Below are 16,924 nucleotides of genomic sequence, written 5' to 3'. Positions count from 1 at the left end.
ACACAATCCCATAGAAACCACCACGTTACACAAAACTTGCGATAATAGTAAATAAAATCAAGCAGTTTAATTCTATGCTAATTAAAATTTTCATTTCACAACTTCGTCAGCTTAGCGACAATGCAATACCAGCCTCCGCAGCGATCCAAACCCAGAACCAGTTTTGTGAAATCATATTAATTAAACTGCCCAACGGACTTCAATTGTGTAATACACGAAACTGAAAGGCGAATTTATACTGCTGACAGTTTGCACGATCATGGTGATGGTGGAAATGAACTTATCTGCTAGTCACGAAGTATCTTGGGTTTCCTGAACAATTTACTGAAGTTATCGAATGTGAATTGTACAGAATTAGACTAATAGCTGACAAGAAAGATTCACTTCATTAATTTCATATTGATATATCGATATCCCTACTCATACCTCAAAAACAAGTATGCCAGTATTTTCAAAGTTGTGAGACGTAAGCGGTTTTAATACTAACAAATTGCATGTACTTTATCGAAAAGTAATAAATTGTGTAATGCTGTATAATATAAACATTATACGGCATGCTCATAACATACAGATCAAAGCGTACTAATTATATGTCGATAAATAACCTACATTGCTTGTTGTCGAATAATTTATTCGTGTTATGAAAGGAATGAATTTCGTCGGCGGATATCCAATCATATCGGTATAACGACAATTTTATTTGTTTTTTATATAATTGCATAACAGTAGCTGATATAAGATCGACATGTGCCAATGAATGTCTCTTTTTTATTTTAACTGGTGTAACAGTAAACTCAATAACTATTAAACGGCCTCTGGCTATAAAGTGAACGATTTCTACATTAAGATTGTTAATGTTCCTGATAGCTAATTATTGTATTACTCCATACAAAGAAACAGTTTAATTCAGAAAACGTATCAATGCGTTTCTCAGTCTAGCTTTTTTTCATATACAACAGGAAACACAAGTTAAACTATTTGCACCAACCATTATTTAATAACAAGCTAACAATTAGCTCACTTAGCCGCTTTTAGTGTGCTCTCGCGATACAAAGATACATCTCATATAAGTTCCACAACTCTTATTCTCGGGTTAGTCGAAAGGCGATCCGATTGCTTCAAACCAATTAAAAACTGGTAGAAGAGCTGATACCATAACGGGTTGTGTTGATGTTGATCAAGTGTATTAAGAGTTGAAAGTTGTAGTTATTGTCGAACAATTTGTTAATCGCGAACTATTTAAAACGGACGAGTTGAAAGAATTGTGGATTTTTTTCTATTGAAACCTAAAAGAAGATTTTACTGTCTTCATATCATCAGGAGTCTACTAGCTATAAACGCTCGGGAAACCACGGGAGAGCGAACTAGATCAAAACACTAGGTCTAAATAAATTTCTAAAAGTACACATTCTTTAAATAATGTTTAACTCACCAGCAGTACACTAGTTTATTGTAAAATTACAAAAAGCAATCCAAAACAAGCTCATTTTATATAAAAAGATACAAATGAAAATGTTACAAAATAAAAACAAAAAATACCAAGGTTTGTATTGTGTAAGTTGTGACAACAACCAAACAGGTTTTTGGTATCGAAAAAATTGGGAAAGTGGAACATCGATTCAAATAAGTTTTATACTATGCTGACCATCACTCCCATCACAATAGTTCGATACACGATTAGTGACGTCATTAACACGCCCACATGCATAATGAATATGGTGAACGGCCATAATATGGTAGAAAATGTTCCAAGACCTCCAATAATGGGGTACTTAACATTTCATAGATAAATATTAAATGCCTTATTAAATACCCTGATAACGTTGACTTTTAAATGAATAATTAAGTAGATAATTGCTTTTAGAACGCGATAAGTTGGGATAAACTTCGGGTCTATATCTAATTGTATATCCTCAAACTACTGTATTAATTTCAATAATATCAATAGGTATAGATTAAAACCAAATGCATTATATTTTTCATCAAAAAAGTACTAACACAGATTAGCATTAGTAAAACAAGCAAATTTCTGGAAGTACCTTTGATCAGTGTGAATAAAACGAGTAACATTATTGTGACTACGATGAACGGAAGTTGAACCCGGTAAGAAAATTCAACTTCAAATCTAAGAACATCAATCCAACACCGATAACACATAATATGACTGCTTCTCGGTACAAAATAGACCAGATTTATGCCAAGAACAGGAACTGAAGACTTAGAGCGACGACGGCTGTCAAAGACAGAAACAAAAGCGTCGAGACTCACAGACAGACACGTTTACAATGTCATTCAAAACGCTCTCTATGTACATACATTACATTATAATATTGTAATGAAGCCTGGGAATGAGGATGTTCAAATACAAATATCAATAGGAAGCTTTCTAGATAAATCTTTTGGTCGAGGAAACAAATATGGAATCTTGTCGTCATGGGAACATCTACGGGTCTTGAATGGTATTGTGAAGGAAATTATTACGCATTTATTGTATGGTCTAGAATGTTTTGATAAAATCACGGCGTTGGTCTTAGAACAGCGGCTGTGAACCCTACAACCTCGATTCCCAAGTCTGCAATACTTTATGCAAGAGTTCAATGAAAATAATAACAGAGTACCTAAGGAAAGGAGATAAAAATTAAGAAAGAATAAATATCTTACGAAGCTTTAAGAGAAAAATTCCACAGTCACCGAAGGTTTCTAGAAAAGTAAGGAAAAAATATAAACCACAGAAAGTAACGGTATACAATAATTTGAATTTCAAGTATGGCATAAGACTTATCACCTACCATTCGTGCCAAAATATACGATATCCATAAAGACATTGAGTCCGGTGGAATTGACTGTAAAACACCGTTATGTGCGAATATTTGTTAGATCGTTTTTGGACGGCCACAGGCCGACATAATTGTGTCGACTGCCGAAGGGTAATCATCTCTCGTCAGCGGATATTCTATTGGACCCAACTCCACTTACCGTCAAGTGCAGTGGGCCCACAAAATCCAACGTATAAAAAATAAAGGCAACAAAATGCAACATTCTTTCAAAATAACTAATTAACTCCAGTATTATGTCGGTCCAGCATGTTAACAAGTTGGAATCGGTCAACACTCATTGATTTTAGCGGTTACGGTGCAGTTTATACCGTACCAAACATACCATCCATTCTGTGCAGTTATTTTGTAGACGCAAAAAAACTGCCATTCAATTACAATTCACAATACAATTTACACACAATCGCAATTCTTATTTGTTAATTTAATTCTATATCAAAAGCGATTGAACCTAGACACGATTTGTAGGCAGGGAGTTTATGCAACTGACTCAAATTAAAAGACTGCCTTCATACAAAAAGACTAAGACGTCATTGAATATAGAATATAGATCCGTTACACAAAGCGTATTGAGTGCTGTTACAAAAGATCATTACATGTTAGCAAACATGATCTAGTTAAGACACGTAGGCGTTTCTGGAGAACACCTTTCGTTTCTTATGGATATTACAATTTAGGGTCTTGGTGAAGTGCTAAAGGCAATAGTGTGCATATAGTATCAGCAAACTACATAATTTAGAGCGCTTTATCACGCCTTTATCCTTGCAGAGTTAGAAACAGCTAGTGCACCCACAATGCGTCGAGCTTATATCCGTGTCAATATGTGATTGTAGGCGAACCTGTCACCATATTAAGCACAAATTGAAATCCCGCGCAACTTGATGTATTTGGTGGAATCCAAAACTCACACATAACCTATAACGTTGCATATGTCAATTCGTATTTTTATACTGTTTTTGATTTACGCAATAGTTTTATTGTTGTTATTGCAAACATTACAAATAATTGCGAGCCATGTTATGACACAAAACACAGGAAAGGGGGAACCGCGACCATTGACAATATGATTTAAATTACCACACTAATTAGATTCGGATGTTGTGTTAAATATTTCTGCACATCACTCACATGTTTAATAGTTGCTAATTCCTAAAGCGATATTTGGATGCTGGTTAGTCCTAAGAATTGTTCTTGGCTTTAACGAACGAATTTTAATCTTTAACTCTTGGTATATTTAGGATGTTACAACTTTTAGTTCAATTTCAATTATGGCAGCCCAAAATACAAGCGTAGCTTAGTTTGGGTGCCACTAGCAAATACTCGATGCCTCCTAAGTCTGTATTTGAAATTAATAAATGAATTGCTTGATTTTAAAGCATCATTATCAACATCATCTTTATTGATTCACTTTTAAATCTATTTCTATCATTATAATTCCTTTAATTCCATCCTTTCACACACTACTTTCCTATCTAATATCATATAAATGCAAAGTACACGGGATGCCCCAGTATCCTCAAGATAAGACTTTCAAAGAGTCATTCTACTAGTGAGGGTAATAAAGGTGCATCTGTGAGGCGATAACAGGATGTGCAAGAGCCACATTTACCAATATCAGTAGAGGATATCACTGATTGGCACTGCTAGAACGGTTAATTGCGCATCGCGGGTGGCCACGTTCGACGATAATGTTTAATTCGCACTCGTTCCGGTGTCTTGAGAATGTTTATGGTCCGTATAAACTTCTAAATAACTACTAAAATAAAATACAAAGACACTGCGAAGTCTACAATGAACCGATAAGTATTGTACAATACAAAGTTATGTCTGCCATCAATTTTAAGAATAATACGTTCAGAAAAGCATACTTAAATATTCCTAAACTTCGATGTATATGTACTATGTACTAGATCTGGCGTTCCGAACACTCACTGTGTTCAACTGAAGTATACTGCAACCCGGTATTGCTTGCCATTTTACTTATACTCTCTTTGCATCGCTTTAGCACAGCATGTTTAAAAAGTTTGGTTAGACTACGATCGATGTTTAGCGCTGCAACGAACTTTAGTTCTAACTCCAGATTTGGAACAAATATTTTATATGGACTTTCGTGTCTATAGAAAATACGTCAATATTTTTAACAATCCTTTTATCATTTTTGATAACTGCAACTAAATAGCCGACAATAACGGTTATGACGTGTTATTCTGCCATTAAATCGTGACATAATCAATTTGTGTGATTCAATTTATTGGTCCAATTATAAAACGTATTGGTTTCTCGCGCCAATCAACTATCAACATTATCACTTGGAAGGAGGGCAGCGGCGTGCACCGTTATTTGAAAACTTGATGGCGAAAACACACGAGCCAAGGTTCGAGACGTTCACGTTCATTCATAAATTAATGAATCTGAAGTATTTGCATTGTGCTGTGGAAAAATGACTCGACAGTTTTTAACAATACGTGAAAATTATCTCATTTTATATGCTAAAATGAAATAGACTTCGGTGGATTTAAAATTCTCACATAAAAGATTTACTTCAGATCTTGATCTTACAGTCGATGGAGTAATAAATCTTTTATAACTAATTTGGGGTTTTTAGACTTTTTATTTAAGGCGATACCTCAGATTTTCAACATTTTGTGAAGGCAGTTCTATTAATAATCATGGATATTTCGGCCTTTAAAATTTAATATGACGAAATTTTAAAGGCAGAAATATCCATGATTATTAATTATTTTTACATTTTCTTTCAACTGCGAGAACTAATCACTAACTAGACGTGAATTTAAATTCTTTACTTGCCAATACTTGTTTAGTTACCCAGATTAAAGCCGAAACAAAATGTATGAAAATGGACCTTGAGCTACCACCTTAAGTTACACAAACTAAAACAAGCATTTAAATAATCGTACCCAATTTTGACTATTCACTCAATCATAATAGTTAATTATTAGAAATATAAAATAATAAACACTGTAGATTTATAATATTAATAAAATTTATAATTTCAAAAATGTTACCAACTTTGAAGCATGATGTAATTTGTTCAATAGATCATACGAAAACAATTGATTTTAAGAGCAACGAAAGTGAAATAAATGTTACGCGGATAACATTATCGCCAGGTATGATCTTGAGTAGTAACTTGAGTGAGTGATTTACATAATATGAATACGTTTCTTATAATACTGAAGACAAAGTTGCGATCCCTGCAACTTTTACGTGAGCATCAGTGATTTATTCTACTGCTAAATAAGTGATTAATAATGACCAATAATCCATAATCAGTTCAATAAACTACAAAGTAAAATATAAAGGTAGAATTTATATGGTCAAAAGTTGAAATCAGACTATAAAATGTTATAAAGGACAAGACAGACTATTATAAAGAATTATAGGAAAAAGTCGAAAGCGTCGGTAGCGAGGATTCACGCAAATATGCCCCATGCGTTCTCACGGCAGCACGCTAAAGCCCTGTAGTGCCATTGTAAAAGACCTTATTAGCTCTAAAGGCCCATGTTGCTGTGAAAGATTTACGTAATGCGATTTCAGAGTAGCGTGCAGTGGTACGTGTGGTCTGATGATTTGGTATTCAATGAGGCAATTTATTTAGCTTACAGCTAAGTTGCAGACGCCACTGAAGGTCCATTTTTTGCGGTCATTGTTGCTCCGATGGATATATCATGGTGATATCTGATCTTTTGATGGTAAAAAAATGTTTTGTATGCGATGTGTGAGTGAGTTGTATCGTCGTAATTGTATTATAATGGTTACGATGGCTGTGTGTCAATTTTTCTTTTAACAGTATTGCTATACATCTGTGTTGAAAGTATTTCATTTTCCAATTTAATTTATGAAATTAGAATTAGAATTTCGAAATTTTATTACAATAAGGATGAGATCAAGAACTACTACTACATGCTATTATTTAATTTATATAGAACGAAAATTTATTATGTTATTTAATTTTAATTATTTTGACATATAACAATAGACTAAACCTCGGCTATATGACCCCCCCCCCCTTCCAACTTGAAAGCTGGATCCTCCCTTGATGACGAGACATAACGATACAAAAATAAAATACAAATCACAACCGCGGTCGTCATGAGAATCTGTAATAAACAAGTTTCTTGCGAGAACAAAAACGCAAACCAAGTAAGTAAACGCAATATAAACTAGTTCATAAACAAAGATTATCTAACAGTTCGTGGCGCTAATGCTCCGCTTGTTTTTGTTCGCAACGCACAAATTGTTCGCGTTCACTTTTTACAACATTAAGCATTCAATCACGCACGCTTGATAGACTGGATGCTTCTTGTTACTCTTTATTTATATACATTTGTATTACTGAGCTGGGTGGTCAACTTTCATGTATTAAACTTTATATTAAAATGTTTTTAACAGTTTTCACAAATTATACAATGTAATATAATAAATAATTTTTCGATAATAAAAAAAATAAATTATGCGATAATTTTTAAATAGCTTTAACTTCATTCGAACAATAAGTAGCCCAACGAGCCAGATCTAGGTTTGTCCTCCTGCGTTTGCCCTTGTTTGGGTAGCATCCCTCTAAAAGAAAACGTTTCGATTTGTTGTATTCCACCGTACCAATTCACCGTTCCATCAGACATACAAAATGTTTTTTAAAAAACCTCGTTTATCCGATATCACTTTAAATTAATGATGAGTCGATTCAGAATAAGTGCTTTTACGGGTTCTATTATGTCTAATCTAAGTCTAATCATTACGTAAAAGTAAATACGAACATCGCTCCAATCTTTTTATTAATTAGATAACAATATTACGTGCTCCAAGTTTTAACTGTACATCACATTCTAAAGTCATCGTTTTTTTCTCGATAAAAGATAAAGACAACTCTTTGGAAGACACGAAAGAGTTTTGTAATCTGTTCCAGTACTAAACAATTGTAGATTAAATATTTGATTATGTTTCAACATATTGTTATTATTCATGTTTCTTCGGTTTACAATCATAAATTTTTTAACGGAAAGTTGCAAGGCGAAATTATGATAAGGCATTGGAACTATTATTAAAAGCTATAATCATATTGGACTATAATGAAAAAATTAAAGCAATTTATGATATAACTTATTGATTAGATCTGCCGGAAGAAATTTATTTCATTTTTTTTCTTTAAACTGCAGTATACCAATTAGCAACAAAAGTTAATCATGCTTTTTATTACATTGCATATAGCTACAATGTATACCATAAATATGACGCTTGTTACAAGCAATTGTCCGAGCAAGCGTACAATTTAATAACAAATGATATATACGACAAGATTCCTTAACAATGACTAATACATTTACAGTTACATAAAATCAGCGTTATTTGAGAATTCCGCAACAGAACATTGACGCCGCACCGCGTTACTTATTCAGCGGACGTACGAGTCCAGAATGCTTCGGCAATCTCCGATTATCGTCGGAATTACGAGTGACAAATATAATATCTAATATAGAATTGCAACATGAATGTTCGTAGTTACTTAGATTTATACCACATTCAACTTTATTAGATCCATCGTTATCTTATATAGCAGTTACAAACTATACTGGGTACCAACAACTGTAAATCTCAAAACTTTAAGTGCCTTTCAAATTTCGTCGGTATAAAATATAATACAAAATACATTTCGCTAGTTGTATGAAGATACGAAAATCGTCGAATCGAATTCACAGTTTACTTACCATTGTAAAAGCTAACTGACACAGTCAATTGCTACGGTACACAATGCACTTCGGAACAAGCTTATAGTTAACGCCCTCCTTACACCTTTTGTAAACCTGGTTCATACAGTTGTATGCGACGAGGACGGGATGTAAAAATGAGGAAACAATACAAAGACGAGTAAATATGCACACTTGAGGGCTTTTAAGGCAACGAACAAAAGTGAATAGGACACGATAATTTAAACTGATATGGATTGATGCTATTTAGGTATACGATTAATTAGGTATACGAATATGTTTTTTATTTGTTTGTAGTATTTGTCTCTATGACACTGCGTTAATAGTAAGTATATCATTTCCACATACTACTAATCTATTAACTCTTCTTATGTGGAAAAGCAATATAGGATATTTATTTAGAATCATGTAACAATTATATTGAAGAAATTAAACGTACTAAGAGAATGCAAATACGCAACCGTTTTAAATTTATAGTGCCTTCAATGAACACAACCGATTCTACTGTAAATAGTTAAATCTAGATCGGAGACAATTACGCAATGATAAATCAAACTAGGAAAAGCTAAATTATTTTGCACAACACGGCTTGGATTGTTTTTCCTGCACAAACAATGATATCTTTCAATTCGTTACAGATATAAATATCATTTCACATGGGACTGCAACCGCAAAATATTGCATTGGATCGAATGTGGGTCGATTGTACCCACTTCAAGTCCCATAAAATCTTTAATACACGAAGAGAGACGTTTATAAGAACCGATAACCCTAAATAACCTGCTATATTTCCTAAGCACGAGTTGCTCAAGCAAACAAAACTACAACCAATCGAAAATTACTTGAAATCTGAATTTACATGTGCAATTTTGCATTCCGTCGCCATGTTGCGATCTACACCGATGTCACATATTGCAAATATATTAAATCGTTTAGCAATCTTTCTTAACGTCTGCAGGATCTTTAATGGAATCGCGCTCTAAATCTAAACCATTAGATCTCACCGTTTAATTTAATGATTTAATTTTGTCACCGTGAAGCGTGGGTCGTGGACTATTTCCTTGCGCTTTGCTTCGCCGCGCCCTGCCTTATGCATTCATACAGATTGTCGATTAAAACGCTGGAATAGGCCTATTATGTGCTTACAGAACAAACATGTTTGTTTTGCATAACACATTTACATTGTGGACTCACCTAAAAGTCGTTTGTTGTAGATCTCATAATCGCGCCGCCATCTTTGTATCTGGGAACAATGAATGTACGTTATAAAATTAGACAGATCTAACCTTTCACCTCATATAATGTACAACCTGCATGTACCTGAGTTATATATTAGTTGAACTACGATCTACGTATGCGTCCGCTACGACATAAAAGATAAAAAATACGACCATCTGGTTCCATTAACAGCAAATTTATTACTCTAATATCTATTGAATATACCATAGCATTTGCCGGTGCGTAATATGGATGTTTGAATCGCAAAATATGTCAACGTCGAATGCTTTTAAATCGATCAATAATCCCATTCATACCCGTAAAGGACGCAATTTTATCGGTTATAATTTGAAATAGCATGTTTTTATGGACCGCTAGCAATTGCTTTCCCGCTTTGGTAATAATGTAAATGGCTTCAATTCTGTTTTTGGTGCCGCAAAACACTTTTACTGCTTTTTTCTGATGCCCTTCACAATGAGAAACGCCGTCAGATTTCTAAGAAACTGATTCAGAATGGATGTCTCTTTCATTTGCCGATCACGTCTTCTACGAGTAGCGTGAGTTCGTTTTCACATTTTCAAAAGATGATAACACATACAAATTTGTTCTTTAAAACCAGCATCTTAACGGTTATATTGGCTTCAAATTTTCACTATTTCAGCGTTGATTCATCCCTAGTAGATCGTTAATGTTTGATATTCGTTTATATCTACCGACTGATAAAACCTACATATGATTAGAATGTAATCTTTGCTTTTTCCATCACGCATCGCGTATTTAAAAAGATTTTAAATTTACAATTGGAAAATAATATTGATTAGGAGGTAGTTTTATTATTCTTTACATAACATACATAACATCACGCATTTTATCCCCGAAGGGGTATGCAGAGGCGCAACTAGGGCACCCACTTTTCGCCAAGTATGTTCCGTCCCATGATGTGATAGGGGGCGAGCCTATCGCCATATCGGGCACAAATTCCAGACTCCGGGCTGATACTGAGCAGAAAAACCCAAATATCGCTTTTGCCCGACCCGGGATTCGAACCCAGGACCTCAGAGCGCTATTGTACCGGACGTGCAATACAACTACGCCACCGAGGCAGTATTCTTTAACTTTTAAATAATAATGCATTTGTTAATTATTGTTATGGTTAAAAATCTACACACAATTTAAACATCATAAACATAAAAATATATAATCAGTTGTATCACTATATTATCTAAGTACCTATATTGTTTTTATTTCTAGAACATTACATCTAGGTATATATTTTTTCGTATTTCACCTAGAAACCCAAAATTTCTAGATTCGTAGATTTATATTTTTTAATATTTTTTTTATTATTTAACAAAAGGCATAGCACAGAACGCAATCATCATAAAGAATACTTAAGCACCAAATTACAAATAATTTATTAAAATATAATTTATATACCCTATATTAGATTTATAAATAAAAATATCCGTCCAAAACCCACCAGTTTCCGCACAAGTTCACATACGCGCTCATACCGATTCAACGCGATACGAATCTCGTACCATCCTTACATAAGTAATTGCGACAGAGCTACCACAAAACGGGATACTTCGTGTTCGCTTGATTACTATTACGTGACCAACTCAGCCGTGTAAACAATTACAAACGAAGAGCAAATATGCACGGCTAATGGACGTTTCGGGGACTGTTTTACTAACATATAAATGTTTGTATACAATGTGGTTGCAGTGGCTAAGGGTCCATATAACTCGATTCCTGCCGGCTTCTATTATGTATTTATGTTGAATCTGATTATCATTACAACGATTTGCAGACAACCTTTATGCATATTAGTGCCAATTCTTTCCCTTTCGGAAAATTTCACTTTTCGCCACTGTGTACATATGAAATTGGTATACTGGTGGTAGGATATATTTAATATGCGCCCGGATAGCGACCACTGTACAGGTGTTAAAACCGGCCATAGTGGCCCACGTAAGTGTCACGTTCCGGGATCTGGGGCCTTATTCTCTATCCCGCACGTTATTTAAACAGTGTGTAACAAGCACGTAACACAACGCATCATGTTTAGGACTATAGAAATTTGGCTTACAGAATACCATTCCACGCACATTTCTCGAAGATAACATGACACGGCCGCGTTACGCGTTTACTATCGTACAGAATAAGGGTCCATGTGTATATCCGGTTCCAACAGGCATGATTGTGTCGACTGCCGAGGGGTAATCATCTCTCGTCAGTCGACATTGTATTGGACCTCACTTCACTTACTATCATGTGCAGTGGGGACACTTTGTCGTGCACATATAAAAGAAAACTCCGAATTTATCTTTCTGTAGTAATAATAATAATAATAATATCAGCCCTGTATTATATACTTGCCCACTACTGAGCACGGGCCTCCTCTACTACTGAGAGGGATTAGGCCTTAGTCCACCACGCTGGCCTAGTGCGGATTGGTAGACTTCACACACCTTCGAAATTCCTATAGAGAACTTCTCAGATGTGCAGGTTTCCTCACGATGTTTTCCTTCACCGTTAAAGCAAGCGATAAATCACAAAGAATACACACATAATTTTTTAGAAAAATCAGAGGTGTGTGCCCTTGGGATTTGAACCTGCGGACATTCGTCTCGACAGACCGTTCCACAACCAACTAGGCTATCGCCGCTTTCTTTATGTTGTAAGAGAAAAAAATTATTGTCGGTTTGCCTTTTCCTGCAAATGAACGATAGAGCGACTTAATTTTTGGATAATGTGTGGCTTGGATATGAATATATAAGTTATATTATTAAAAATAATTTGGTAGACACCTAAGTAGTATAAACAAGCAAAGATCTGGAGTGAAATAAGCAATTGTAAAGGATCAAGAATGAAATTGGGTAGACGAACGAAGCCCTGAGATGACGTTACTTACGATGATAAAAGTAAGTTGCACTTGATTCCATAATACACTTTCGTTTATAGAGCAACAAAAGGCTAAAATTGAATATACCAGTAATAAAATAACAAAGGCAGTTCAATTACCTCTAAAACGTGCTTTTACACAAAAAAATGTAAATGTTGAATGCATTGCAATGTTTTTATAAAGTACAAAAATAAACATGACATCATCACAGCAAGTTCCTTTACCCGATTTAATGAACCAAAACCTACATAAAATATATTTAAGGTTGTGGAAAATGACTACATATATGAAACAGTCTTGACATTTGTTTCAAATAAGTTAATTTAAAAACGGAATACAAATAAGTATTCAAAAACTACACCACATTCACTGCATTTAAAAATAAAATATAATACAATAATAGCAATTAAACTGGAAAATATTACATTTATTTATTTGATGGTTAACTTTTCTCTGATGATTGGCAAATCAGGCTCTATAAATTACTTTAAGATTCTACCGACCTCATAACTCTGTATTCTACTGTATTCTATTTGTGAAAGCTTTTAAATGGCCTTCTTGTATTTATGTACCTTGAATATTGTTTTATCTAGCTGTAAGCTTTCCGAAAATAATAAAATAAAATAAATATAATTTAAAAAAGCATAAAAACAGACGTCCTTCTAATTATTAAAACTAGACTTCACAAACACCGTTACAAGATCCTGTTAAAGTAGGAGGAACTAAGACGTCAGTGATGAATGTCTGACGTGACGCTAGTTCGTGGCTTCGTTCTGACCAGCGATTAAGAACGAGATTAACTTAAGTCTCAAGAGCACATCATGTTAAAATAATTTCAATTAAAACATCTTGTGTGTGCGGAAATGAACTTGAATTTCACAATTTGATTATTCCAATACATAAATTGAAAGTGTGAAAGTTGGTTCCAATGAATACACGTTTATTTGCAGTAGTTTATATAATATTTCAGACTATCGCTGCATACAGTATTATCTTCTTCACTTGATGACCTAATTGCAGTTGAGTTAAAACATTCACAATATCGATTTAAGTTACTTGGAATTAAAGTCAACGTGTTATAGTTGTTTATTTAGGCCAGAGAACGTAAAAACATTAGCATTTACTTGTTAATTGATGAACTGGTTATTCGCAAATAGAAATCAGAAATCATGTGTGAATAAATTGTTGAGGTTATTGCCACTAAAAATACATAAATTTATACATTTATGCTCGAAGGGATGGGCAGAGGCGCACCTACTTTTGGTCACTCTCCATGATATGATAGGTCAGGAATTTATATCGCCACAACAAGTTTAAATCCAAATCCTATAAAACTAATGTGATTTTATTTTATAACCCTCTTAAAATTTCAAGTAGTATATTGTTTCAAATTCATTTTATTATTCGTGTTCTTGTAGTCAAACTCTTTGAGAATTAATTATATTACAACCACTTGCAGCCTTCTGTAGGACTTAAAGTCTAGTTAGGGCATGTTTATTCATTAGCTGTCCACTTTCGCAGGTCTCAGTATCTTTGACTAAAACTCTCTTATAAATTACCTTTCTCAATGTATCTTTATATAATAACATATAATTTAGCCTTGTAAAATAGCTTCTAGAATTAGGACCCGTTAAACACATCACAACTTCCGATTTCTGGCATAATTTTACAATATTTACGATTGGAACACACACACTCACAACATTACGCATTTACCCCCGAAGGAGTATGCGGAGGCGCAACCAGGGCACCCACTTTTGGCCAATTGTATTCCGTCGCCTTTATGTGATAAGGGGCGAGCCTATCGCCACATCGGGCACAAATTACAGACTCCAGGCTGATACTCAGCAGAAAATCCCAAATATTACTTTTGCCCGACCGGGGACTTGAACAAAGTACCTCATAGCGCTGGAGCATTGGAAGAGGGCTACTTAAATAAGGAATTAATTTCTAAAACGGTAAACTCAGTCGCAAGCAAAGGTCAGGTCTCATCGGGTCGTAATGCATTATGTAAAAGCGAATTCTAATGACATGCGATATTTACACGCCGTGATATTTATCTCAGTAAGTATAAACTAATGGTTTCTATAGTAATGGCTGGTCATTAAAGGGACGTAAACTATTCTCGAACGGTGTTTACATTAGAAATTATGTTAAGTCCAGTGATATTGACCTAAATAACGTCTTCTGCCAATATCATTATGATCTATATTATGTTAGCACTAGTTGCTCTTTATTTTTCACACCATGTGTCAAAACTGTACGGTGTTCACCTGGCAAAATGTTCCTTAATTGATATTCCGTTATATAATTTTATTAAGTATCAATATTTATTTTATTAATTTAGTTATAGAGCGTAAATAGATAAAATAATGTCAGTTATGTAGACAAACTTGTATCTCGCGCGAAATCGCTTAGAACTTTCTAGACTCCCTTTCTTCCTACACACGGCGGATAATAGATTGCGTTATTATACTATTAAATCGTTATATCACTGACATACGCAATTTCTCGAACATTTATGACTACGCTATAATGCCAGTGGTCTCTCATTACACACTTGTCATTTTTTTCCAAGCGTCCACACGTATCAGATACCAGTAAATCCGCCATTTTCAGGCTGCCTCGTTCTCACATATTTCTTTCGCTACCAATAGACATTAGGGCTAATGCCTTTGAAATAGAATTTACTTTTATATCTAAGAAATATACATTGGAAGATATATTACATTATATACTGAGTTCTGGTACAATGGAGTAAGTCATAATTTGCTTTGAAGTTCTATTGGCACGTTAGGTGTTTTAAAAATAAATGCACAGCGGTCAGGTTTCCGAGCAACTGAGCCGCGCAAGATTTAAGTACTTTGGTATGTATTAATAACATTGATTTCTAAATGAATAGAAAAAAAAATCACACTGTTTTAACATTAACTACCTTGTAATTTCAAACGTAAAAATATATAATTTCTAAGTAAATTTGGTTTTAGACTCAAAATGGTGATAAAATAGCACATTTTCTAACAATAAGGCACATATTTTTCACCACTTTTCAAGGTCAACTTCCTCTTCGCTTAATAATTTGCAAGTAATGTGAAATATGCATACTGCCAGACGGAATAAGAGCAAATCGGCAGCTTATTTCTATATCGGTACACCTATTTTCATCCGAGACATGTAAGTCGTTGGACTTGCTAAGTATGAGCGATAAAACAACACGCCAGTCGCCAACCGGCTAACGATAGCTCTTAAAATACTGTTACTTACAATGCATATATAAATTATACATACCTACGTGTATACCCAATATTTGAAGAATATGTACGTAGTCTATTATATGAATTTTCATAACATAAACTAACAAATTAAACATTATATTATACACAATGTTAGTTATTAATATCTTTCAAAAGATATCGCTAATCTGTCGGTTCAACTAACACTTGTATTTCCTTACAAGAACCGTTTGTTTATCAAGAAATATTTGTACAAAGATTTCTACGTATCCGTAAATTCTAAACTAACGTAACTTGAATGACAGTAAATTCAATCCACTTAATATATAAATAATAGTAAAATTTGGGTAGCTATTGTAACTTTGACTTTTCGGATTACCAACAACTCAATCATCCCGGGACCACGAAGGCTGTAAAGTCTTCGTGACGTCGCGTCGGGAGGAAATTATAATGTAAAAAATGGCGATAAAATCCAAAAAAATGGTTTTATTACAATGTCAACATCGAGTAAACATAATAAATCATAATATATAATTACCATGTAAATTTGTACTTCATTTAAATAACGATAGAATTCAAATTACAAATGCAGCCAACCACAAAAATACGTGACGATCTGTCGATAAAACGTAATTAATTCCATAAAAAAGCGTTGCTGGCTGAATAGGAAAGTAAATTAAGAAACAATATTTGATCTTCCCTGATATGGGAAATGTGTTGCATGCAAAACACTGCGCCAAATAGATCAAGTCAATTGAATGATAAGAATTACCTTTGTTGGAAGAATCGGCGTGAAATTATAATCAATTCTAAGGAATTGGAACACGGATTAGATTAATTTATTCTAACAATGCTCAATATTTATAGAATTTAATGTGTATTTTATTAAGTCGTGCTGTTTATTAATTAACTATTAACAATGACAGATATCAAGGCCTAAGCTTGTTAGTTATTTAACTTTAAACCCGATTTATGTAACTTAATCCGGTTCATTAGCACAAATTC

General features: G+C 34.0%; 1 long non-coding RNA gene across 1 annotated transcript in view; it reads right to left on the bottom strand.

Annotated features, from left to right (window-relative positions):
* Positions 1 to 16,924, bottom strand: part of LOC119190070 — a 143,803-nt gene that overhangs the window by 52,165 nt on the left and 74,714 nt on the right. The window contains exon 2 of the long non-coding RNA XR_005112760.1: positions 9,755 to 9,803. This is a non-coding gene — a long non-coding RNA (uncharacterized LOC119190070). The remainder of the gene's footprint in view (positions 1 to 9,754; positions 9,804 to 16,924) is intronic.

This window comes from Manduca sexta, chromosome 21, assembly GCF_014839805.1.
Source record: "Manduca sexta isolate Smith_Timp_Sample1 chromosome 21, JHU_Msex_v1.0, whole genome shotgun sequence".
NCBI classification, from domain to species: domain Eukaryota; kingdom Metazoa; phylum Arthropoda; class Insecta; order Lepidoptera; family Sphingidae; genus Manduca; species Manduca sexta.
Note: the sequence above shows the minus strand (reverse complement) of the source record. Positions and strands in the feature narration are given on the sequence as shown.